Consider the following 8128-nt stretch of genomic DNA (forward strand, 5'->3'; position numbering starts at 1 on the left):
CTGTCCCTGCTGGGAGTGGGCAGCAAGTGGCTGAGGGCTTCCTGAGACCCCCCATTCCTACGCCTGGGGAAGGGCGGGGAGGAGCCCAGCGAATGCCGAGGGCACCGTGACACCCCCGGCCAGGAGGGGATCCTCCCAGCGCAGCTCGTCCCCCCAGCAGGGGATCGTCCTGGCGATGCTCGGCATCCGTGGAGCGGAAGTGACTGGAATGAGAGAGAGAGCTAAAACTGAGAGAATTGAGCGACAGAGGGAACATGAGGAGAGACAAAGACAGCGGGAACTGGAGGAGAAAGAGCGACAGCACCATCATGAGCTGGAACTGGCGAGGCTGAGGAGCTGCGTGCCCCCGGCTGCAGGGAGTGAGGGGGGGCCCAGGACTGTGCAGAGCTTTGATAAGTGCATCCTGGCCCAGCATAAGGAGGGGGAGGACATGGATGACTTCCTGGATGCCTTTGAGACAGCCTGCGAGCTGCACCAGGGAGCTCCGGCAGACAGGCTCTGGGTTCTCAGCCCCTTACTGGACCCCAAAGCCGTGGCATTGTACCGCCAACTGGAAGAGGTGGAGAAAGGGGACTATGAACTATTCAAGCAGGCCCTGCTGCGCGAGTTTGAGCTGACTCCTGAGATGTACCGGGAGAGGTTCCGGAGTCAGTATAAAACCCCTGAGGTCTCATATCTGCAACTAGCCGTCCGCATGGAGGGATACCCCAGCAAGTGGGCAGATGGGGCCCAGACAAAGGGGGACGTGGTTAAACTGCTGGTACTGGAGCAACTGTATGAGCGGTGCCCATCCGACCTGAGGCTGTGGTTGAGGGACCAAAAGCCAGAGAACCTGTGAAATGCAGGGCGGCTGGCTGATGAGTTTGTGAAGAGCCGGACGAGGGGTGGCAGGGAGGAGCCCCAAAGGAACAGGCCCATTGCGATGCAGAGAGAGAGTCATCCTGGGACCTCCCAAAGGGGGAATAGGGAGAACCCCCTCCCAAGGGGAATGCCCAGCATCAGGGACAACCGACTGGTTAGAGAGGACCAACGGGACATGAGCTGCTATCAATGTGGCCAGAGGGGCCACGTATGATCCCAGTGCCCCAGGCTCAAGGACAGACTGAGCAGACCGACCCCACACAGGGTTAACTTGGTAGAGACCCAGCTGGACGAGGGGCAGCGTTCGCAGGAAAGGGGGGCTGGCCGCGTACCTCCTGTGAAGGAGGGAGGAGGGCCCCAGGTCAGCTCCTCCAGGGGACTGGATGCTCCAGACTCCGGGTTTTGGTTTACAGGGTGCGTGCAGGGCTGCCCCTCCGGACAGAGTGCCTCGTTCCCCTGGAGGTAAATGGGAGGAAGGTCACTGGGTACTGGTACACGGGCGCAGAGGTGACGCTGGCCCGGCCCGAGGTGGTGGCCTCAGATCGAATAGTGCCTGACACCTACCTGACCCTGATGGGCATGGGCGGGACCCCATTCAAGGTGCCTGTGGCGAGGGTACACCTGAAGTGGGGGGCCAAGGAGGGCCCTAAGGATGTGGGGGTACACCCACATTTGCCCACGGAGGTGTTAATGAGGGAGACCTGGAGATCTGGCCAAGCAATGCCTGGGATGCCCTGGTCGTGACCCGTAGTCAGAGTCAGCGAAGGGCACTGCGCCCTGACAGCAGAGAAGGTACTTTGCCTAAGGCGCAGGACCCTAACCTGGTGGGGAGGGAACGCCCAGGAACACGGCTCAGAGAGGCTGCGGCCTCAGACCCAGCCAGTGAGAGAGAGCAGGACCCCATCCCTGTCCCAGCTGCTGAGTTCCAGGCCGAGTAACAGAAAGATCCCTCCTTGCGGAAGCCCAGGGACCGGGCTGACCTCAGTGCAGTACAGACCATGAGGAGAGGTTACAAGGAGAGGTTCTTGTGGGAGAAGGGGTTCCTGTACCGAGAATGGGCTCCCCCAGGGGAAGTAAAGTCATGGGGATCAGGAGGAAGCTGGTGGTTCCCCAGAAGTTTTACCACAAGCTACTGTACCTGGCCCATGACATCCCTCTCGCAGGGCACAAAGGGATACGGCGCACCAGGCAAAGGCTGCTAGATAACTTTTACTGGCCTGGGGTCTTTACCCATGTCCGACAGTACTGCCAATCCTGTGACCCCTGCCAGAGAGTGGGGAAGGCCCGGGACAAGGGGAAAGCGGCTTTGAGGCCTTTACCCATCACAGAAGAACCTTTCCAGAAGGTGCCCATGGACATAGTGGGACCTCTCAGCAAGATGACTTGGTTGGGGAAGAAATACATTCTGGTGGTGGTAGATTTCGCCACTTGCTACCCCGAGGCGGTGGCCTTGTCCTCTATCGAAGCAGACACAGTGGCAGATGTGCTGCTGACAATTTTCAGCCGGGTGGGGTTCCCCAGGGAAGTCTTAATGGACCAGGGGTCCAACTTCATGTCGGCGCTGCTCCGGTGCTTGTGGGAGAAATGTGGGGTCCAGCACAACTGGGCCTCAGCGTATCACCCCCAGTCCAACGGGCTGGTGGAAAGGTTCAACGGGACGCTGAAGATGATGCTAAAAACATTTATGAACCAGCACTCGCAGGACTGGGACAAGTACTTACCTCACCTGCTGTTCACGTACAGGCAGGTACCCCAGGAATCTACCAGGTTTTCGCCTTTCAAACTGTTATATGGAAGGCGGGTAAGGGGGCCCCTGGACCTGATGAGAGATGAATGGGAGGAGAAGGCCGCTCCCAAGGGAGAGTCAGTGGTGGAGTATGTCCTGACCTTCCGGGAAAGACTTGCTGAGCTCATGGGCCTGGCCAGGGAGAATCTGGCCCGAGCCCAGAGGAAGCAGAAGGTCTGGTATGACCGCACGGCGCAGGCCCGCGCCTTCGCCACCGGGGATCAGGTGATGGTTCTCATCCCCGTGCGGAAAAACAAACTCCAGGCTGCCTGGGAAGGGCCCTTCAAGGTTGTTAAGCAACTAAATGAGGTAAACTATGTGGTGGAGCTGTCGAACCAGGTGCACCACCGCCTTGTGTACTATGTGAATATGATGAAGCCATACTATAACAGGGGGAATGTGGTGTTGGCCGTGTGTGGACATTGGGAGGGGCAGGGAGATGACCCCTTAGTGGATCTATTCCCTGGGACAAAAGATGGTTCCCCCCTGGAGGCAATTCCCTTCTCTGATCACCTGACCCTGGCCCAGCACGCTGAGATCAGAGGGGTGCTACATCTATACTGACAGCTGTTTTCCAAGCAGCCCAGACGCACTAATTTGACTGTCCACCGGGTGGAGACCGGGTCACATCCTCCTATAAGATGCTCCCCTTTTTGGGTCACTGAAAAAACTGCCCAGGATCTTGAAAGAGAGGTCAGGGACATGCTGGCTTTGGGGGTGATCCAGCCGTCTTCCAGCCCTTGGGCCTCGCCAGTGGTGCTGGTCCCCAAGAAGGATGGGTCAATCCGGTTCTGTGTGGACTATCGAAAGCTCAATGCCATCACCGTATCTGATGCCTACCCCATGCCCAGGCCTGACGAGCTCCTAGACAAGCTGGGAGGCGCTTGGTACCTCACCACTATGGATCTTACAAAGGGCTACTGGCAAGTGCCGCTGAACGCAGATGCCAGGCTGAAATCGGCCTTTATCACCCCTCTGGGGCTCTACGAGTTTCTGACCCTGCTTTCGGCCTCAAGGGAGCGCAGGCCACCTTCCAGCGCCTGGTGGATCAGCTACTGAGGGGGATGGAGAGTTTTGCCGTGGCGTATATTGACGACATCTGCGTCTTTAGCCAGACCTGGGAGGACCACGTGTCCCAGGTTAAACAAGTCCTGGACCGACTCCGGGAGGCTGGGTTAACCGTAAAGGCTGAGCAGGGCAAGGTGGGGATGGCTGAAGTATCTTATCTGGGCCATCGGGTGGGGAGTGGCTGCCTAAAGCTGGAACCAGCCAAGGTGGAGGTGATCAGAGACTAGCCCGCTCCCCAAACCAAAAAGCGGGTCCAGGCCTTTATTGGGATGGCGGGGTACTATCGAAGGTTCGTGCCCCACTTTAGCGCCATAGCCACCCCCATCACTGAGTTGTGCAAGAAGGGGAAGCCAGACAAGGTGGTCTGGACAGAGCAGTGCCAGCAGGCTCTCCGGGCGCTGAAGGAGGCTCTGGTTAGTGGCCCAGTTCTGGCAAACCCAGATTTTGACAAACCCTTTATGGTGTTCACCGACGCCTCAGACACGGGACTGGGGGCGGTGTTAATGCAGGAGGATGAAAAGGCGGAGAGACGCCCCATCGTGTACCTGAGCCAGAACTTGCTACCCTGGGAGCAGAACTACACGGCCATCGAGAAGGAATGCCTGGCCATGGTGTGGGTCCTTAAGAAACTGGAGCCATATCTCTTTGGGTGACACTTCACCGTATACACCGCCCACTCTCCCCTGACCTGGCTGCACCAGATGAAAGGAGCCAATGCCAAGCTCCTGAGGTGGAGCCTGCTCCTGCAGGACTGTGACATGAATGTGGTCCATGTGAAGGGAAGTGCCAACCTGATAGCGGACGCGTTGTCCCGGAGAGGGGGCCCTGAACTTCCCCTTCAAGACTGACCCTGCTCAGTTCAGTCTAGAAGGGGGGAGAGATGTGATGGAGTAGGGACTATCTGTGTGGGGGATGGGAAAGCCGGGGATGACTTTAGGTGAGGGACAGGAGCTGAGCCTGTAACCTGAGCTAGGCGGGGGGAAGGGGTCAGCACCTTTGCCTGGGAAGCTGGACAAAGGAAGGGGTCAACTGGAAGGAGTTAGTTCAGTTTCAGTTTTGGGCTGGGTGGTTGGAATTCAGGGAATCCCAAGCTGGGAGCTAAGCTTCCTGAACCCCCAGAAGGACTTGACTGAGCGGTCCTGGCTGTGCCTACAAGCTCTGCTGTAACCTGCGTTCCTATTGTCCAATAAACCATCTGTTTTACTGGCTGGCTGAGAGTCACTGTGAGTCCCAGGAAGAGGGGTGCAGGGCCTGACTCCCCCATACTCCGTAACAGTACCTTGTCAATTTCTTGGCGCCTTTATAATTTTTATTCACCCGGCGGCGCTCCGGGTCTTTGGTGGCACTTTGGTGGTGGGCCCTTCACTCGCTCCGGGCCTGTCGCTCTTCACTCTCCAAAATGCCGCCAAAGACCCGCGGGGCAAGTGGCAGTCCCGCTGCCAAGGTGCCGCTGAAGTCCCGGAGCACCGCCGGGTGAGTAAAAGCACCACCCCATCAGTAAAAGTGCTGCAGCAGGTGGCGCCTTTTTTTTGATTGCTCCCCGTTTCCTCCACCTGGCTATGCCACTGGGTATGGGCTCTGGGCAGGGGTTGCTGGTTCCGGGGTGGGTCAGAAATCAGGGGTTCAGGGTACTGGAGGAGTCTCCAGGCTGGGGTAGGGGTGTGAGCTCTGGTATGGGGCTGGGGATGAGGGATTTGAGGGGAAGGAGGGGGCTCCAGGCTGGGGCTGAGGGTTCAGAGTGCAGGAGGGGTGTGAGGGCTCCAGCTGTGGATGCAGGCTCTGGGGTGGGGTTGGGGATGAGGAGTTTGGGGTGTGGGAGCGTGCTTCGCGCTGGTATCAAGGTGTTTGGAGGGCGGGAGGGGGATCAGGGCTGGGACAGGGGGCTGGGACATGGGAGGGGGCCAGAGGTGCAGACTCTAGGCAGCGATTACCTCAGGCAGCTCCCAGAAGCAGCAGCATGTCCTCCCTCCGGCTCCTACATGGAGGTGCAGCCAGGCGGCTCTGCGAGCTGCCCTGTCCACAGGTGCCACCCCCGCAGCTCCCATTGGCCATGATTCCCAGCCAACTGAGACCTGCAGAGCTGGTGTTTGGGGGGGGGTAGCGAGCAGCCTTTAACACACTGCTACAATGTTGCTAACTCTCACCCTTTTATCACAAATCTCTTACTCTTCAGTAGTTTTCTTAAAGCCCCAGCATCTGTGACTAGGTAAGAATTTCAGCTTTCCTCACAAAAAAGAAAAAGGTTCCAGCCCTCATGATTTGCAGAGAAAAGCTTCAAAATGTGACCCAAGTGCAATCTACCAATTCAAACCCCCGAAGGCAAAGCAAAGAACCCAGCATTTCTTCTCGTTATTTAAAACCTGTTGTTTTGGGGGATCTGTCCTGTGAGTTTTGAATGCTTGGGGCTGGCAATGCTGCACCTGAGAGAAGAGGCGAGTGTATGAGAACAGAACAGAGGTCACAGAAGGGGCACTCCCCACTGAGCGGGAGAAGAGTAAAAGGGGCGGCTCTTCATTCTAAAGCCATGGCCACCTTGCAGGACATTCTGGGGAAACTGAGACCTCACTCACCCCAATTCCCAACAAACACTGGGGTTTAAGTCAAGGCCTGCCTAGGAACCATAGGCCAAAAGGACTCCAGCTCAGGGTTTTGTGGTGCCTGAGAAAGAAGCTCCCTTGCTTGCCAGGGGAGCACACTCCTCTCCATGGCCTTCCCTCCTCTGTGTTCTCTTTGGGTTGGCCAGTGCCCCAAGGACTGCAGCTGTAGCCAGCCTATGGGCATCCTCCCCACTTTGCACACCCATGCAGGGACAGTCCGGGTCAAATTGGCACAAGGCTTGCAAGAGAGCTTAAAATGGTTATTTTATAAGCCATTCAGCAGGAAGCCAGCCAATGTTCCCAGGGGACCAGACGAATCCCCGTTGACTCCTGACCATAGTTTAGACAGGTCTCATGAGTAGGGAGGGAATCCCTCCCTCTTCATCTTATCTAGGGCTGATGGAAAGCAGCTGAACCTCAGTGGTGACTCACCTAGACAGTGGAGGTGACCTTCTCAACTTAGCAAGGCCAATTCTGATGAACCATGAAAGCAGCACTTCTCCAACAGACAGACAAGCAGATCTGTCCTGGGTGGTTTCTGGTGCTAATTAGTTGGAACAGGACCTGGATTTGTTTTGGTTGCTGAATCTGGACTATGGCTCTCCACATTGGGGAAGTATTGCCAGGCTTTGGCCTGCATTAGTTGTTCTGGAGTCACAGAAGCCTACAGTGTCCAGAGCAGGTTTTTTTGCCCAAATTTTACTTCTTGTGAAGTGTGTCTCTCTCTCTCTGCAGAGACCCCAGGCCCTGTATATATGGGAAGTTAAAGCCTTCAGCATCTGCCAGCTGCTTGGTGACAGACTGGGCATTCTAGTGAGAGGCAGGGGTGATGCCATCCCCTATGCCAGGGCAGTGGGGCTGGTCTAGGAGCAGAGCTCAGGAGAGCTCTTTACTATGCAGAAACATTAACAAACTCGGAGCTTTACACCCCTCCAGGATAAATACTGTCCCTCGGTTACTGCCTTGGTGCTCCCTGCCGCCTGAGGGAACCACAGCTGGGCCCTTGGCTGGCAGGGGCAGAAGTGCCATAAGGAGAGTGGCTCATGTTTATGTAGACAAGGGTTGAAATGTAAATAGGCCCAAAATCTATTTCTTAAAAATAGTCACACGAGGTCTGGAAAAATATGAGTAAAGTGACAATTCAGAGGCAAGTTGAAGATAAGTCAGGACAGATCCGTGTTGTAATTAGTCCTAATTAGTTTTTACAAATGTTTTCGATAAAATGTTCATGTTTTGGAAAATGCTATCTGTATTGATAGTTATTGACATGGCATTTATGTAAACGTTAATTAAGAGGATGTTTAATGTTGAACAGCCAATGAGAAAGTAGAAAATATTTAATTATGGTTGTGGAAATATAGATATGGTAACAGATGGGTTTAACATTAATTAAAGGGCATAATTATAATTGATTATAAAAAGGGTAGCAGGCTAATTTTAGATTAGGTGCAGCCATTCACCCTCAAGGCACCGTAGAGAACGTTTTATACCCACACTTCTGATTTAGGGACTGATCACCCCTAAATGTATCAGTTCACGTTAGACTAAATATCAGTTCAGTGTAGGTTATAGTGTAATGTCTGTTTGCGTTACTATTTTCTATTAAATAAACTCTTTCATTGCATCACTCATCATGTTATTCACACTCCTCCACTAATTTAGATGACCTGGAACCACGCTGGAGGCTGGAACTGTAAAGAATTCAGTTTGGTTTTATTCCTTATTGTAACTATTTCATTGGGAACACACATGTATAAGGTTACAGGAGCCACAGGGGAGTGCTGCAATGCAGAGCTGGGTGGGGAACCTTCTTTTC

Source organism: Gopherus flavomarginatus, chromosome 17, assembly GCF_025201925.1.
Source record: "Gopherus flavomarginatus isolate rGopFla2 chromosome 17, rGopFla2.mat.asm, whole genome shotgun sequence".
NCBI classification, from domain to species: domain Eukaryota; kingdom Metazoa; phylum Chordata; order Testudines; family Testudinidae; genus Gopherus; species Gopherus flavomarginatus.